Source organism: Apium graveolens, chromosome 6, assembly GCF_009905375.1.
Source record: "Apium graveolens cultivar Ventura chromosome 6, ASM990537v1, whole genome shotgun sequence".
NCBI lineage: Eukaryota > Viridiplantae > Streptophyta > Magnoliopsida > Apiales > Apiaceae > Apium > Apium graveolens.
The window spans coordinates 29589890-29607351 of record NC_133652.1 but is presented as its reverse complement, the minus strand read 5'-3'; positions in this window follow the sequence as shown (position 1 = coordinate 29607351).

The window sequence follows — 17462 nt, the reverse complement described above, 5'->3', positions numbered from 1 at the left end:
CGTGCCACGCGCGGCGCGTGGTAGACACGCGCTGATGACGTCGTGCTGATGTCATGCTGACGTCATCAGATGACGTCATGCTGACGTCAGCATAGGGGTTAGGGCGCGTGGAGCGCGTGTGGCGCGTGGGGCGCGTGGAGGAAAGTCAGACACGCGTTGTCAGGCACGTGTGCGGGTGGGGGCGCGTGGGAGACCTTTTTTCGGCGCGTGCGGGCTCGTGGAAGCTCAGAATTGGGTGATTTTGGTGCCGTTGGATTCGTCTTTTCGAGATGCTTCTAATGGTATATTATATGATATTTTATGAAATTGTTTCGAACTGTTTATAGCTGACAGAAGTGTTTTTAAGCTATTTTTGACCGTTTTAATTGCTTTTAAATGCTTCATGTGATACATAGAGATGTATATTACTTAGACTAATATACTAGATGATGTAACATGCCTACCTTGATGTTTATTCATGTTGATATATGTGATATATGCTTAGTTTATCATGCGATGATAGATTTAGGTGAACTTAAATGAACATAAGGCGTTTGTTAGACAACCTAGTATAGTGAAATTGTTTCATAACCTTAATAACAATATTATGAATACAATCATGAGATTCTTGTGTTTATGAAACACGTAATTGAATATGAATTTTCGATATGAGAGAAAGGATGATTCTATCAACAACAGATTTCTATATGTAAGAAAGGGTTATTAAGTGACGCCTCTTGACAATGCTCCACCCGATCTGGGAATCATCTGATTATTGATTATTGATTTGAAATATTTAATTTAAAAGGAAGAATCTCTTTATAATATGATTATGATTGTAACGTAATATAATCCCTCTAAAATTAAATAATATCAAGTAGTAATTGGCCAATGACACAACGGGCTTGTGTCGGTCATAGCCTTCCAACATGATAGAAAAGTAGTTCTTATTTTTGAATCATTGTCGGTTCGTGCTACAGCCGAGGGCTTTGATTTCGAAATAAGAAATACTTGTCTATTACATAGAGATGTGTACATTAAATTAGAATCTAAAGGTCGGTACGTGCCACAGCCGTGGGCCGTTGGGGACTGATTTAATTGTACGGAATGTTGGGTTAGACTTGACTTAGAATATTGAGTTTGTCGTGCCACAGCCATGACTCAATTATTCAAGAGGCTAAAGTTTGATTAGGGAATAACATAAGATATAATTGACAAGAGTTTTCTGCCTATTGAACATTACATGGCGGTTCGTGCTACAGCCGGGGTTGTGTAATGGAATGTAGGATCCCTATTCCCACTAGCATTATGAATGCTTAATTTTTCACGTAGGGGGTTGAATAAATTAGGTAAACTAGTGGGAGCCACTTATAAATAAAGACCCGATTCATATAGTGTTTTAAAATGAAATTGAATATTTGCTAAATGTTGTTATGTGTTTATCATTTACAGATTTACAATATACATTATGTCTTCTGCACTATCACTCAGGAGCATACTAGATGCTCACAAGTTGACTGGTCCTAATTATGCTGACTGGCTTCAAAACTTGAGAATTGTTCTCAGGATTGAGAAGCTGGAATACGTGATTGACTCACCTAAGCCTACTGAACCTGCTAGCGATGTGCATAATGATGAACATGTTGTGTATCGTAAGTGGATAGATGATGCAAATGTTGCTCAATGCATCATGCTAGCTTCCATGAACATTGAGCTACAGAAGCAACATGAGCATATGGATGCTCACACTATCCTCATGCATCTACAAGAGTTGTATGATGTGGCATGGAGGACAGCTCGATATGAGATATCGAAGGAGCTGTTCGGTTGTAGGATGTCTGAGGGATATCTGTGAATGACCATTTACTTAAGATGATCAATTTGATTGAACGTCTTGGATAACTTGGTTTTGCCATGGATGGGGAGCTGAGCCAAGACTTGGTCTTGCAATCGCTTCCGAGTTCGTTCTCGCAGTTTGTTGTGAACTTTCACATGAATAAGTTGGATGTCAGCCTGCCTGAACTCCACAACATGTTGAAGACTGCGGAATCGAATTTTCCCCCAAGAAGAGTTCTGTTCTTCTAATTGGTGAAGGTTCCAATCCTAAGAAAAGGAAGAGGAACTCTTCCAAGAAGAAGAAAGTAGGTGAGAAAACGCCGGTTCCACCAAAAGCTGAAGACCCCAAGAGCAAAGTTGTTTGCTTTCACTGTAATAAGGTGGGGCACTGGAAGAGGAACTGCAAGGTTTACCTTGCAGAATTGAAGAAGAAGAAGGGTAGTGAGACTACCGCTTCTGATTCAGGTATGTTCATGATAGAAGTGAATATGTCATTAAATCAAATTTCTACTTGGGTATTAGATACCGCCTGTGGTTCTCATATCTGCAAGTTGTTGCAGGGACTAAGGAGAAGTAGGACTCTTGAGGAAGAGGAGGTGATTCTACTGATGGGAAATGGAGCAAGAGTTGTTGCTGAAGATGTAGAATCATTTCATTTTCATACGCCTACGGGCAAGACTATTGTTTTAAATAATTGTTATTTTGTTCCCTCGATTGTGAGGAATATTATTCCCATGTTAGACTTGGCTGGATTTTCATTTATTATTGAGAATAATGAATGTTCTATTCTTAGAGATAATATTCTTTATGGACGTGGTACTTTAAATAATGGTCTGTATGTATATGACATAGAGCATGATTTACTTCAGATTGAACAAACTAATAAAAGAAAAGGGATGATGAAAATCTCACTTTATTGTGGCACTGCAGTCTCCATTTAGTGGACATGGAGAGAGGGCTGCAGATTTGCTAGGATTGGTACACACAAATGTATGTGGACCCATGTCTACGCAAGCCATGGGTGGATTTTCATACTTCATTACTTTCATAGATGATAGATCTAGATTCGGATATGTGTTTGATGAAACACAAGTCTGAAGCCTTTGAAAAGTTCAAAGAGTATAAGTATGAAATGGACAAACAAACCAAACATAGTATTATAATTCTTCTATTAGATCAAGGTGGTGAATACTTGAATGGAAAGTTTCTGGATTATCTAAAAGTAAATGGTATAGTCTCCCAGTGGACGCCTCCAGATTGGTATCTGAAAGGAGAAATCGAACTTTGTTAGACATAGTTCGGTCCATGATGAGCTATGAGAATCTTCCAGTATTCCTATGGGGTTATGCATTGGAAACCTCAACATATTTACTGAATAAGGTGCTTTCCAAATCTGTTCCTCAAACTCCGTATGAGATATGGAAAGAAAGGAAACCGAGTCTTAAACACGTTAAGATTTGGGTATGTCCAGCTTATGTCAAATAAGTTGACCCAGATAAGCTGGAATATCGATCCGTAAAATGTAGTTTTATGGGATATCCTAAAGAGACTTTAGGGTATTACTTTTACACCGATCATCGGGTGTTTGTCTCCAGACATGTTACCTTCTTGGAAAAGGAGGTTATCCTTGAAGAAAACAGTGGGAGCAAAATTTGAACTTGATGAAGTTCAAGAAGCACAAACTACTACGGATCAAGTGGAAACACCTGTTCTGACTGAATAACCTTTTGTGGAACAGCCCATTCATAGAACAGGGAGAGTGTCTCGCCAACCTGAGAGGTAATATGGCCTTGTCATTAAGAATGACAATGAGTTATTGATCATTGATGATGACGACCCTGTGACCTATAATGAGGCTATGAGTAGTGTTGACTCAGAGAAATGGCATAGTGCCATGAAATCTGAAATGGAATCTATGTATACGGTATACGAAAGATTGATTAGAGCAGATGGCCAGGTGGAGACCTATAAGGCCAGGCTTGTGGCAAAAGGATTCAAACAAAGGTAATGGATTGACTTTGATGAAACCTTTTACCTGTAGCCCTGTTAAAATCAGTTCGGATTTTGCTTGCGATTGCTGCTTACTACGACTATGAGATCTGGCAAATGGCCAGATGGTTTTCTTTCCAAGGGAAATGAAAACCTAGTGTGTAAGCTGCTGCGAACCATATGTGGTTTAAAGCAAGCTTCTCGTAGATGGAACATCCATTTTGATGAGACAATCAAAGAGTTTGGTTTTATGAAAAACGTAGATGAACCATGTGTCTACAAAAGGGTTAGTGGGAGCGCGGTAACATTTCTTGTATTGTATTGAAATAGAGTTGACACACATAACAACATAGCAGACCCACTCACAAAGCTACTTTCTGAAAGTCACTTTGATCGTCATAAAGACAAGATGGGTATTAGATACCAGAGTGATTGGCTTTAGTACAAGTGGGAGATTGAAAGGAATATGTCCTAAGTCCAATCATGTATTAGGATTTAGGAATAACTTCCTGTGTAATCTGTTTTGATTTCATTGATATTAATAAAAGACTAGTTTTGTTTTTATTACGGGCTTTATCTATTTAAGTGTTTAAATAAGATATACCATAGTTTAGAGTAAAGCTTTTTATGGATTATGATGAGATCATAATAGTGAGACCTAAAAGATGATAACTCTGAACTTAAATAGTTCCTGGTCATAGGATTACTAACTGGTAATTAATAATCCGCAAAGATCGGTACATACTATGCTTGCTTCATTATGAAGGATGTCTGTTCTCATAGACATTTGTGTGGTGACACTATAGCTAGTATGTAGGTGCTTATTATAGAATAAGTTCATTGAACATGACTCGCCCAGCTGAACAACTAATGGAGTTCACTCACGTGTCAGCAGTTGTTCACATAGTGATAGTTGTACAAGTATCCTTAGACTTGAGGTCTTCATAGTCATCTTGTGTACACTGAACTATACTTTGGTTTAGTTCTTAGTCTCCAAGGACAATTATTAGGGCTCTACTGGGTATAGGAATTTGTACACGAAGATAGTGTATGATCAATAAAGGATCTACCCCTTCCAGTGAAGGAAGCGAATGTTCAAGGCTGATCCACTTATGCTAGTTCAGGAATCTCTGGCCAGAGTGAATGAAATTAGAAAGGAGTTTCTAATTTGCATAGAACTAAGCATAGTAAATGGTAAGCAAGTGATTAAATTAGATAGGCTTGACACGAGATCCATGCCTTGTATTTAATAAGGACATTGTAGGGTAGAAAGAGTTTATTATACGGTAACTATTCACTGAATAGGTTCTTGGTATTCTAAGCAGTGAATTCATATTATCCGGATAGTCGCGATATGCTGAGAAGTATCCCTCACGATGTAGAATAAATGTGATTAATTAATTAATCATATTTAATAAATTAGAGAATTTATATAAATAATGATAAAATAGTTTTATTATTATTTATTTCTACTACCGGCTTAATATTGAACCTACAGGGTCACACCATAAAAAGAGAATGATTTAATGGTGGAGGAATTAATTAATAATGGCTAATAATTATTTATTTGTGAAATAAATAATTAATTGGCAAATTTAATAATTGATTAAATGAGATTTAATTGATTATAAATTAATTAAGAAAAGTTCTTAATATTATTAATTAAGGATTTAATTTTTTGGAAATTAAATCAAGAGAGAGAATTATTTCTAAAGTGTTTAGAAAAAGGATTAATAATTAAAAGGTGTTTTAATTATTAATGAGAATAATAAATGGGATAATAATAATAATATTTATGGGAAAATTTCAGCTGAAAATTTTGCCTATAAATATACTATTATAAACCCTATTTCTATTCTAACCCAAAAACCCCAAAATTTTATGAAACCTAATTCCCTCCACCTCCTCCTCCTCCTTAACGTCGTTTTCTTGGTGGATACCGGTGGAGTGCTTCACGTTTGAGGAGCAGCTGCTAAGGATCTCCGATCGTTGCTCTTGGATCGCATATTAAAGGTTAGTAATCGATCCCTATATTTTTACCACGATTTATATGCTTTTATTTGGATTTTATGTGTAAAAAGTGTTTTACCATGCCTCCGCTGCGATTAAAATCCAACAGAGACTTTGTCAAAATTTCTCCTAGATAATTACTTCACAAGAGGTACTGTTGACAAAACTATTTTCTTTAGAAATGTTAATGGCTCTACAATACTTGTTCAAATCTATGTAGATGATATTATATTTGGTTTTACAGATAATAAGCTTTGTAAAAAGTTTGCTAAGTTAATGCAAAGTAAATATGAAATGAGCATGATGGGAGAGCTAACTTATTTTCTTGGTTTACAAGTTAAACAAGTTAGTGGTGGAATTTTCATTAGTCAAACTAAATATATTTATGATCTTTTAAAGAAGTTTGACTTAATGGATTGTTCATCTGCAAAAACTCCCATGGCCACTGCCACCAAGCTAGAATTAAACAAGGCAGAAAAGTCTGTGGACATTACAAGTTATAGAGGCATGGTTGGCTTACTTCTATATTTAACTGCTAGTAGACCTGATATAATGTTTTCTACATGTCTCTGTGCTAGATTTCAAGCTGACCCTAAAGAATCTCACTTAGTGGTTATTAAAAGAATTTTCAGATATCTCAAAGGGACTTCAAATCTAGAAATTTGGTACCCTAGAAAGTCTGGTTTTGATCTAATTGGCTACTCAGATGCAGATTATGCAGGTTGCAAAATAGACAGGAAAAGTACAACTGGCACCTGTCAATTTCTAGGGAATAAGCTTGTGTCATGGTTCAGCAAGAAGCAAAATTCTGTTTCTACATCAACAGCTGAAGCTGAGTACATTGCTTCTGGTAGTTGTTGTGCACAGATACTGTGGATGAGGAATCAACTATTTGACTATGGGCTAAATGTTGACAAAATTCCAATATTTTATGACAACACAAGTGCCATTGCCATTACTGAAAATCCAGTACAGCCCTCAAGAACCAAGCACATTGACATCAAGTACCACTTCATAAGGGATCATGTGATGAATGGTACAGTGGAACTCCATTTGGTTCCAAGTGATAAGCAGATTGCAGACATATTTACCAAGCCACTTGATGAATCAACATTCACAAGATTAGTAAGTGAGCTAGGTATGCTTAATTATTCATAAATTCATGTCCTTATTATAATTTATTTTGTAGCCTGAAATGAATTTGTTACAAGAACAAAGTTGGTTTTAAGTAAAGTTTATTCTATTAATGGATATTCCCTATCCGTTGAAAGCCAAAATTGTTCTATGTTAGATATATTTGATAATATCATGGCTAATATGATTTATGTTTAGTTTTCAGATCTTACTTAAACAGGATAAATCAGTACTTACTGGAAGTCAGGACTTAAGGATATCAGTACTTATATTATCAGGAGATAATCATCAGAAGATGGATATCAGAACTTAAGTGCTGAAGGACGTTCAGATAAGGACAATAGCTGATTAAAGGAAAGAAGATCAAGATAAACATAAGAAGAGATATGCATGAAGAAGGAGTTCCGTGAAGAATGGAATACTTGGAAGAAAAGATATCTAATTGATATATTTTAGGAAGCAGAATTATATTCCATATCAATTAGCAATTATCTTGTAACTGTGTAGTATATAAACACAGACATAGGGTTTATATTGAAAGTGTTATCATATTCGAAGAGATTATTCATTGTAACCCTAGCAGCTCTCGTGATATTTGTTCATCACTGAGAGGTAACAGTTCAATACTGTAACAGAGTTTATTGTTTCAATAAAGTATGTTTTCTGTTACTTGAAATATTAAAAGTTCGATTTGATTGTATTTTACACTGTATTCACCCCCTCTACAGTGTGTGTGACCTAACAAGTGGTATCAGAGCTTATATGTTAACACACATACAGTTAAAGATCCAAACACAATCATGTCTGACACAGAAACTCCAACTAAGCCTACCAAAACTGAAGAACCTCCAAAGACACAAATTCAAAGTCGGTATGAAACCATCAGAGTTCCCATACTGAGACCATCTGAATATGCCATATGGAAGGTGAGGATGACCATGTTTCTGGAAGCTACAGATCCAGAATATCTTGATAGAATCAAGGAAGGGCCTCACAAACCAACCAAGCTCGTTGTTGCAGTTGCAGGTGAAGCAGCAAAGACCGTACCAAAGGAGAAGAGTGATTATACTGCTGAAGATATCGCATCAATTGCTAAGGATGCTAAGGTACGACACTTACTGCATAGTGCCATTGATAATGTAATGTCAAATAGGGTAATTAACTGCAAGACTGCTAAGAAGATATGGGATGCTGTGGAAACAAGGTGTCAGGGAACTGATACAATTAAGAAGAACAGGAAGACAATACTCACTCAAGAGTATGAACACTTTGACTCAAAGGCTAATGAGTCATTGACTGATTTATATGATAGATTTGTCAAACTCTTGAATGATCTGTCACTGGTTAATAAGGAGTATGATCTTGAAGATTCAAACCTTAAATTCATGTTAGCTCTTCCTGAATGTTGGGATTTGAAGGCAACAACAATAAGAGACAACTACAGTCTTGATGAAACAACTCTTGATGAAATTTATGGAATGCTCAAGACTCATGAACTTGAGATGGAACAAAGAAGCAAGAGGAAAGGAGGAAAGTCAAGGACAGTTGCTCTTAAGGCTGAAGAAGAATCCCCCAAGGCAGCTACCTCAAGAAAAGACAAGGGTAAAGCTCTTTTTACAAAGTCTGATACTGAGTCATCAAGTTCTGAAAGTGATGACGACTCAGATTCTAAAAGCTTGCCTGAGACTGATGCTGATAAGGAGATGATGAAGCTGTGTGCTCTTATGGTGAAAGGGATCACAAAGATTGCATACAGGAAGTTCAGGAAGGGAAAGAAGTTTTCCAGGAAAGGCACAAGTTCTGATAAGAAGAATTTCAGAAGATCTGAAGGCAGAGGAGAAAAGTCTGATAGAGGAGATTATACCAATGTCAAATGCTATAACTGTGGTGAGAAAGGCCACATATCTCCTGATTGCAAGAAAGTAACGGGTGACAAAGGCAAGGCTCTTGTCACAAAGCAGAAAAGCTGGACAGACACCTCAGACTCTGAAAGTGAGGAGAACTATGCGTTGATGGCAAATGCTGATAAAGAAAGTGCTGAGAGCAGTTCTGAAGCTGCTGAAATAAAGGTACCTCGGACTACTTATGCTTTTCATACTGATGATATTAATGAGTTGAGAAGATATCTTAAAACCATGTTTGTTATTTATAGAGATCAAACTTTAACATGTAAAAGATTAACTTCTGAAAATCTTGCTTTTAAGAAAAGAAATGATTTCTTAGAAAAAGAGTTAGTTATGTTCCATCAAACTCAGAAGGATAGAGATGATGTTTTTTATGTTAGGGATGAAGTGCTAAAAATGAATGAACCTCTAAAAACTGAGTTAGAAAAGGAAAGAGAGATAATCAGGACTTTGACTAACTCTGGCAGAACAACTCAAAATTTGCTAAGTAGTGAAAATTGGAAAGAGGGCTTAGGTTATGGAGAGGATAAGAATGATAAAGGAACTGTAGAAATTAAGCATGTTGTTAAGCAAAAGCCAAAGTTAAAACTTGTTAAGTTTGTAACTGTAAAGTCTGATAATGATAAATCAGAAGTTAGAGAGGGATTAACTTCTGACAAACTAAAACAGGAAAAGACAGCTGAAGTAAAAATAGGCTTAATGACTAAGAAGCAGCTTAAGCATAAGCAGAAAGATGTTAAGAATGCAAACAAGGTAAAATCACCTAGGAAAAATAGGAATGGAAAGGAAGGTGTAAATAAAAGCAATGATTATAAATCTGTTCCTGATTCTCCTAGGAAAACATGTCATAACTGTGGAAGTTCTAACCATCTGGCCTCTTTTTGCAGGAAGATTAAGAACATAAACTCCTTACCTTCAAAATCAGGAGTTAAGAGTCAGTTTGTTAGATATAAACCACAAAATCCTTATTTTCATTGTGGTAGTTTATGGCATTCCATTTATACTTGTAAGGAATATCATAGTTTGTACTATGATTATTATCAATTAAAACCTTCTTTGAAGAAAGTTTCCATTGTTCCTTCTAGTGTAAATTCTGATTCAAAGTCTGATAGTGTAAGTTCTGTTAAGAAAAATGTTAACATAAACTCTAATGCTAAATCCGCTGCAAATGTTAACAAACTTGATAAGGCCAAAGGATCCAAGCAAGTCTGGATCCTTAAAACTAATCATTAGTGGTCTTTGTGATTGCAGGGCAACAGGAAAAATATTCTAGTTCTGGACAGTGGATGTTCAGGACATATGACTGGAAATAAAGCCCTGCTATCAGACTTTGTGGAGAAAGCTGGCCCAAGTATTTCTTATGGAGATGGCAACATTGGAAAAACAATGGGATATGGCAATATCAATCTTGGGAATGTCATCATTAAAGAAGTAGATCTGGTCTCAGGACTTAAACATAATCTGCTGAGTATAAGTCAAATCTGTGACAGAGGTTATCATGTTGATTTCTTTGAAGAACACTGTGAAGTTGTGAGTAAATCCAAAGGCAAAGTTGTTCTAAAAGGATACAGACGTGGTAACATTTATGAAGCTAAGCTTTCAACAAGTACTGATGGTTCTACAATCTGTCTGATGAGTAGAGCATCAATTGAAGAAAGCTGGAATTGGCACAAGAAACTCTCTCATTTAAATTTCAACAATATAAATGAACTAGTCAAGAAAGATCTTGTGAGAGGACTGCCAAAGTCAGTATTTGCTCCTGATGGTCTTTGTGATTCTTGTCAGAAGGCCAAACAAAGAAAATCTTCATTCAAGAGCAAGACTGAATCATCAATTCTTGAGCCTTATCATCTACTACATGTTGATCTATTTGGTCCAGTGAATGTCATGTCTATTGCAAAGAAGAAATATGCGTTGGTCATAGTGGATGAGTTCACCAGATACACATGGGTGTATTTCTTGTACACAAAAAGTGAAACTGCATCTATCTTGATTGATCATGTCAAATATCTGGATAAATTGGTCAAAGATTCTGTGAAAACCATAAGGAGTGATAATGGCACTGAGTTCAAGAATTTGATAATGGAAGAGTTCTGCAAAAACCATGAAATTAAGCAGGAATTTTCTGCTCCTGGAACTCCATAGAAAAATGGAGTTGTTGAAAGGAAGAATAGAACTCTCATTGAAGCTGCACGTACAATGCTTGAAGAAGCAAAGCTTCCAACCTATTTCTGGGCTGAAGCTGTGCAGACTGCTTGTTTTACTCAAAATGCAACACTCATTAACAAGCAAGGAAAAACACCATATGAGATGGTGAAGAAAAAGAAGCCAAATCTGAAGTACTTTCATGTATTTGGATGCAAGTGTTTTGTTCTCAAGACTCATCCTGAACAGCTATCCAAATTTGATCTAAAAGCTGATGAAGGAATCTTTGTTGGATATCCACTTTCCACAAAAGCCTTCAGAGTCTATAATTTGAGAACAAGAGTGGTCATGGAATCTATCAATGTCTCTTTTGATGATAAGAAGATTACTAGTCTTGAAGATTTTATTGACCATGATCAGCTGAGATTTGAAAATGAAGACTCAAATTCTGATACTGAAAAACCTGACAGTCTAAGTCCTAATACTGTAAACTCTGATGGATTAAACTCTAATGTTATTGAAACTGTGGTAACTATGCCAAAGGAAGATGCACCTATGCAGGGGGAGCATACTCAAGATCTTACCACATCTCAAGAAGCATCAGAACATACATCTGACTCTTCAAGTTCTGATTCGTCAAGTTCTGATAAGCCAAGTTCTGATAGTGCTGAAAATCTAAATTCTGAAGAATCCAACCCGGAGAGCATAGTTTCAGGGGGAGCATCAGAAAATGAAATTGAAGACAGCATGGATCATGGGGGAGCATCCAGTTCTAGAGAAAACCTTCCATCTGCAAGGAAGTGGACTAAATCACATACAACTGATTTGATAATTGGAAATCCTGATGCAGGTGTCAGGACTAGAACAGGTACTTCAAACGAATGTCTTTACAATTCTTTTCTCTCTCAGATTGAGCCAAAGAAAGTGAAAGAAGCTCTTCAAGATGCTGATTGGGTACAAGCAATGCAGGAAGAGTTAAATGAATTTGAAAGAAACAAAGTCTGGACCCTAGTGCCAAGACCAAATGATAGGTCTGTTGTTGGTACAAAGTGGGTGTTCAGAAACAAAACTGACAGTGATGGCATAATTACAAGGAATAAGGCAAGGCTGGTTGCAAAAGGATATTCTCAACAAGAGGGAATTGATTATGATGAAACATTTGCACCAGTTGCTAGGTTAGAAGCCATAAGGATATTTTTGGCTTATGCTGCTCACAAAAAGTTTACTGTCTTTCAAATGGATGTAAAAAGTGCTTTTCTCAATGGAGAATTGGAGGAGGAAGTATATGTTGAACAACCTCCAGGCTTTGTAGATTCCAAACATCCAGATTATGTCTACAGGCTTGATAAAACACTTTATGGACTTAAGCAAGCTCCTAGAGCATGGTATGAGACTTTAGCTCAGTTTCTTCTGGAAAGTGGATTCAACAGAGGAACAATAGACAAAACATTGTTCTACCTCAACCATGGAAATGACTTACTTTTGGTCCAGATTTATGTTGATGATATCATTTTTGGGTCTACAAATGACAGACTTTGCAAGAAGTTTGCCAAATTGATGCAGTCAAGGTATCAGATGAGTATGATGGGGGAACTTAGCTATTTTCTTGGCCTTCAAGTCAAGCAAAATGAAGAAGGCACTTTTATTTGTCAAACTAAGTACACCAGAAACTTGCTGAAGAAATTTGGAATGCAAGATTGTTCAAGTGCATCCACTCCCATGGCCACTGCAACAAAACTGGATAAGGATACTGGTAAATCAGTAGATATTACTGATTACAGAGGTATGATTGGCTCTCTACTCTATCTAACTGCTAGTAGACCTGATATCATGTATGCTACCTGTCTTTGTGCAAGATTTTAAGCAGATCCAAGAGAACCTCACTTAACAGCTGTGAAAAGAATTTTTAAATATCTTAAGGGAACAGCTGATCTGGGATTATGGTATCCCAGAGAATCAGATTTTAAACTAATAGGTTACTCAGATGCAGATTTTGCAGGTTGCAAAATTGACAGGAAAAGTATAAGTGGAAGCTGCCAATTTCTTGGAGGCAGATTGGTTTCTTGGTTTAGCAAGAAACAAAAGTCAATTTCCACATCAACTGCAGAAGCAGAATATATTGCTGCAGGAAGTTGTTGTGCACAGATTCTTTGGATGAAGAATCAGTTACTGGATTATGGGTTAACATATTTCAAAATCCCTATTTACTGTGATAATCAAAGTGCTATTGCTATGACAGGTAATCCAGTTCAACACTCTATGACAAAGCACATCAGCATCAGGTACCACTTCATCAGGGAACATGTAGATGAAGGTACAGTGGAGTTGCACTTTGTTCCAACAGATCAACAACTAGCAGATATCTTCACAAAACCATTGTGTGAAGCTACCTTTACAAGATTGGTAAATGAACTTGGAATGGTTTCAGGTTCTTTCTCTAAATCTGCTTAGTTTTGTTCTGTTGCATCAGACTTTATGATCAGTATTTACAGAATTTAATCTCTTTGTGTATTATGTGCTTAATTGAAAAATGTGTTTAAGTACTGACTGTTGTCTGATATATGTTTCTAAACTCTGATAAGTGATATGTCTGTTTAAGTAACTATTCAATCCTATGAGGATAACTGTGTTAGATGCTGAACTAGTAGTCTTCAATAAACAAGGGATCCCATGTAAGAAGTAATTATTTCTGTGGAAATCTATTGACACAAGCAAATTCTGATAATTGAGCTTAGTTGAGTTTACTTTGTCTATCTTATTACTAAGTCACAAACTAGAATAATGTTACTCATCTGTTAAGTTCTGATGCTAGTAAATCTGTTGAATGTACTAAGTGCTGATAAACCTCTCTTATCAAAAGAAAAAGCAAAAGAATCAAGGATTAAAAATCAGGTACTCCTTTGAGATCTAGAGTAAAAATGTGGAAGGGAAGACCCAAGTGCATTGCCGGTATTAAGTAATATGCATCAGAAAAGCAAATAAAATATTTTCTTGGTGACTTTTCACACTCTATGATTACTGGAGAAATACTCTGATAATAGCATAAATTCTGATAAGTAGTCGTGACTCACTTACACTGAGAAGCCACTGTAAAAAGGAATTTAAAAAGATGCACAAAATTAGCACACAATAGTTGAGGTGGACTCAAGCATGAACTCATTCATCAGTAGGTTTCAGGATAATGACAGCTCCTTAGCAAAGTTTTAGTTATGCCTTATTTCTAAGATGTACTGAAGTGAATCAGACTTTGCTCTTTGTCTGATATTTAGCTTAATGCACACACTAATCACTCCATATCAATAATGAAAATCACTGTGGTGATCTATGTTTTTTTAGATGAACAGTCATTGTGTCACATTGCATACATTCTGAGGACAAGTTCTGATTACATATTCTGATGATTAAGTTCTGAAGAATATAAATCAGAATTTGTGAGAGGACTTACTAAGATAGGCATTTCTTTTTCGAGTTAAGAAATTATGTTCTGATGACTGTTAAGTTCTGATATAAGTCTAAGTTCTGATATTAACGTATGATTCTTTACTTGACTTATTTGTGGATAAAATTTGGAAACAGTCTCAGTTTAAACTTGAATATGTTGAAGTGGAAGATTAATAGTCACTATGGTTAGGGATAATGGTACTCGTACTTGAACAGTCAACTTTTACTTGCTTCTTGTGCGCATTAAATCATGTTTTCCCTTTCCAATGAATGTTTTTCTTTTTCCAAGTCTGGGGAGACGAGGTAAAATTAATTCTACCTATTAGCATTAAATTTCTTTGCGTCTCCTGACATTCTCCTGCCTATATAAACAACCACTTCACTTCAGCCTTCCCATCAAATCTTTTCTCACAAACTCATCTTCATACTTTTTCTATCAAAAACACCATGGTCAGATACAATATGTTTTTGAACTACGAAACCTTCAACATGGAGCTGAGTTGTGCCGATTGGCAGTAGGAATGGCACGTCACTGCCATTCCTGATGAGATATGGGACTCTGTTACCCAGGAGGTACTCACCCACCTCCTGTTCTTCTACATGGACTACCATCGCCATCTGGAGCGATTGGAGGAGGAAAGGCTGGAAGCTCTCTGCCAGCAAGAGCGAATCATTCGACTCGCCATTCTATTTGTCGAGAGTAGGAAGAAGAAATGATTTATTTTCTTCTTCCTATTTTTCTTCATCATCAGCCTTGCCCTGCTTCTTGAGCTAGGACAAAGGCTGTTGACGTTAGGTTTAGCAGCTTAGGGAAATCTTGTACAAGTTTTGATGTAATTTAAATTTCATGAATGTATTCTCTTGATATATTAATGAAATTTGTTTTTGTTTCAAGATCTTATCTCTGAGATATTTTAATGCATTATTAAATCCTGATACATATTCATATTCTGATGACCATATAATTTCTGTTTTAATTTAAGTTCTGATTTTCCTTTATCAGTACTTACTCATCTGATTTATCTTGGTCATTTTCACTCGATTTATTTTCAGAATATTGATGTTGCAGTGAACAATAATTAAATAAGTGGGAACGGTTTCAATTCTGAATTAAGACTGTTTCACCTTGATTAATGGAATAAATGGGTAAGTGGAACGGTTTCTCCTTGAAAAACTACAAGTGGGTAAGTAATGATTACTGTTTTCTCGCGCCCAGTAACTATCCGTTATTACTGCATGTCTGACAGGTGTCCAACGGTAACATTTTTTTTAAGAGTATAAGTAAGACAGAGAGAGGATTTTTTAATCTTTTATTTCCTTTCATACTTTTTCTCTCTACTTGATTTTACTCTCTTTCTTCTTCTCACGTTGGTTTTTCATACAGACATTTTATCAAATACCTAACAGGCACTCTTAAATATCAATTTTTCTCATGGCACCAAAGGATTTAATCATTGATGGAGCTAAATTTGTTCCAAATAACTATGCTGCAATTCTTGATCATGCTGAAGCTCCATCTGAATTGCATTTTGTGCAAGATCTTCTTGCACACAGTGAGATTGGGTATGCATTGACCCAGCCTTCAGTCTTTTCGAGCCGACAAGTTCTGACATTTTGGCGGATTGGGCACTTTGATAATGGTGGTACACATGGCACTCCCAGTATTGTTTTCGAAGTGGGTGATTCTTCATATGCAGTCACTCCTGGTACAATACGCAGGGCTCTTCATCTCCCAAAAGGATGTACCTTTTCAATTCCAGAGGAATCAGCTCTTCAGGAGTTAATGGCCAGTTTGGGATATGAACAGAGTTTGGCAAAGATTGGGCAGTTGAAACGGGCTCATATCAGGAGGGAATGGAGCTTCTTCTTCGACTGCATCACTAAAGCTTTTGGGAACAAGTGTTCGAATTTTGATGTTATTCCTATAATGAGTCAGCACATCGGGTATGCTATTATAAACCAAACTCATTTTGATTTTGCAACTGCAATAATTGGTTTTATTGGGGATAGGTTGACAGAGGATAGGAATATTGTTTACTTTGCTAGATTCTGTCAACTTATATATACTTTTTGTACTGATGAACCTCAATTAGTCAGTTCCTCAACTCCACCTTTTAAGGTTGTAAAACGCTACTTTAATGACCTGATAAATGCTGACACTAAGAAATCAGTGGTTAGACCTTTACAGATTCCTTAGTCTGTAAAACAGATCTTAGTAAATATTGATCCTGATACTTATAGATCTGTTTATTCTGATGTTCAACCAACATCAACCTCTCAAACACCACAACAACCATCAGCACCTACCACTCATTCTACTCAACCAACCCTCAGGCAATATATCAAACCCTATCTCTCCACTTCACAGACAGTTCAACCCTCATCCTCAGCACCTACTGTGAAGCCTTCATCTTCCAAACCTAAGAGGACAAAGACTGTTCCTCAAACACCTCAAAAGAGAAGGAGAATTGCTTTGAGAGATGAATCTGATACTGAGGAACAGGTTCCTTCTTCAGAACCTGTTGTTAAAGAAGCTGAGAAAGTGACTTCTCAGAAGGATTCTGGAATTGGGGGATCTAGGCTTCTCAAGAGGCTTAGAAGAATGACTGTTCCTGACACTCCCAAGGAATCCATATCTACAAAGAGATACAAGAAACAGAGGGCAAAAAGGCCAGTTTCAGATGATAAAGAAGCAGCAGCTAAGGAAGGGGATCAGGAATCTCTGATCTCACAAGAAAAGGAATTTGCTAAAGTCACTTCTTCATCAACTCCATCTCAGGAAGCTTTTTCTGAAAAGGTCAACACACCATCTGTATCTCCTGTTGATCCAGGAACAAATGCTGATATTGATGTTCAGACCTTGGTTGTGCCTGAAGTAATTCTCTTAGAAGCTCCAACAGCAACTAATCCATCAACAACACCTGTTACTGATGCTATACAAACTCCAGAGTTCTCTACTACACCTTCTCTGCATCTAGATGCTGATGATCAGAATATAGGTGAGCATCAGGATATGGCTGTTGA